General features: G+C 36.1%; 1 pseudogene; it reads left to right on the top strand.

The window, feature by feature from the left end:
- Window positions 1-2143, top strand: part of LOC101996463 — a 27517-nt pseudogene that overhangs the window by 23161 nt on the left and 2213 nt on the right.

Below are 2143 nucleotides of genomic sequence, written 5' to 3'. Positions count from 1 at the left end.
TGAGAGAGGACATCAAGAAGGGAATAATTATTGTTAGTGTCATTTGATATAATAGGAAACATAACATACAGGTGAGCCAAGAAAAAGGAAAAAGTGGGAAATTAAAGTAATCACATAGAAAGGGGCAATTGATGGAATAGAATGGAATGAAGAGCATGAAGAAAAACACAAAAAGAGGGAGGAAAACTCTTCCTCAGAAAAGAAAATAGTTTACTTACAATTTGCGAAAATGAAGCTTTTCTTTTCCTGAAACTTCTTTTACATGGAAACTTCTATGAGATATCCTTTCGTAATAAGCCCTGGGGAAAGAATGTACATGTTTTTGCAATTAACAAATAAATTGTATTTAGTGTATCAAAATGATATCTGAAGTATATATAGTTGTGTATGCTGTAGTCTTGCTTCGCCTCAAATAGTTACCACTTTTGTGATCAGAACAAATTATATCTACTGTCTTTCAAAGAAAGATGTGCTGATGTTTGTTTAAAATACTTTTGTATTCTGAAGTTACATCAGAGTTTGCCTATGTGAGCTTTACTTGATCTTCAAAGGCTGCTATGCTATTCTGTTAACACAGCCTTTTTTTTTCATTAATCTCTTATATCCATTTTTATACCACGGGACCAATCATTTTTATAATGGGAAGGGACTGTTTTTGAAAGGAGATTTATCTGAGGAAGTGAGGCTGCACTTTTTTTGTCCTGAAGAGCAGTCTCTGATCAATCAGTGAAATTCTGCTCAAGGGCCAGGGATAGGGTGGATTTATAGTACTCTTAGCTGGATAATGTGAAGAGAGAAAGTAGAATCCATTTGCTTGCCATTTGTTGTATTTACCCATGTAAATGCAGCATGCAGATCAGTTTCTAGAACACTAATTTTGCTGGTATATTTACCATTTAGTAAAAAAAATACAGTAGTTATTTTTCCATAATTGAGTGGGGTAGTTTCATTCCCATGAAGTTTTTCTGAGATTTCTCCTTGCTCTGAGAATCCACTTACAATATGTTAGACCCACGATGACGCCTAATCCCAGACAACGTGTTTATAGGACTAATTTTTGTAATTGTGTGTTAGTATTTGAGCAGGCTGACTTCTAGAGAGAGCATTCATGAACAGTACCCAGCAATTAAATATGTAAGTATTAAATCACTTGACTCAAGAAAAGGGTTACTATCCATTTTTCCAAAGTTTTTCATCATCTAATTGCTTCTAGTTGTGCTCTGATGCATCTCTAGCTCCTTTATAGCCAATACTGTTATCATCAGCTGAGGTCTATTCCCTGTGCACTTAATGCAGATCACTGTGTTAAGCAAAATGGGCCCACAGAGAGCAAATTAGAATGGCCCTGCCTTTGGGGAACTTGCAGTCCACAGAATTCTGAAATGAATTCTGCCTCAGCCCATTGTTTTGATCCACCATTACTCTCCCATGTCCTAGAATATCATAGTGTCACACTTCCTCTTAGAAGTCACAGCCAAGAATTCATACCCGATAAGAGTGTGTTGCAAATTTTGATTTTGTAATAGTATTTTCTGTCAAAGGCATCCTGTATTACACCTTTGTCAGGTATATTGCAGGCACATTCTAGGTCATCACTGGCTTTTCCAGAAGAACTTCTATCCAGTCATCCATTGCATATCAGTCAATCCTTAGATTCCCCATTTATTACTCAAATATCAAGACGAAAGGTAATGATGTTATCTGCTTTTGTCTAATAAGCAATATCATTAAGACTTGACTATGGTTAAGAATAAGTGAGACATAATTTCGCCATGGAACTGATATCCAGTGACTCCGTAGCATGAGCATGTCATACTTTGTCATCTCCACTTTTGATTAACTTTGTCTAAGTATTCAAAAATAACTGAGTAATACAGTGTTTTGAAGTTTATGCTTTACTGAGTGTCATGAAGTATTACTTTTAATTGATAAAATGCATCAGAGTAGACCTGTAAAAATTTAATCCTTAGAACAAAAAGAAAATAGTACAATATCATTAGTAATAAATTGTCATCTTTAGTTACTATGTCAATCTCTATGGCAGTTGAAAGAAAAGAACTAGCCGGGCAGTGGTGGTGCACGCCTTTAATCCCAGCACTCGGGAGGCAGAGGCAGGCGGATCTCTGTGAGTTCGAGACCAGCC

Source organism: Microtus ochrogaster, unplaced genomic scaffold (assembly GCF_000317375.1).
Source record: "Microtus ochrogaster isolate Prairie Vole_2 unplaced genomic scaffold, MicOch1.0 UNK13, whole genome shotgun sequence".
Taxonomy (NCBI): domain Eukaryota; kingdom Metazoa; phylum Chordata; class Mammalia; order Rodentia; family Cricetidae; genus Microtus; species Microtus ochrogaster.
This window is presented reverse-complemented; position numbering and strand designations above follow the sequence as displayed.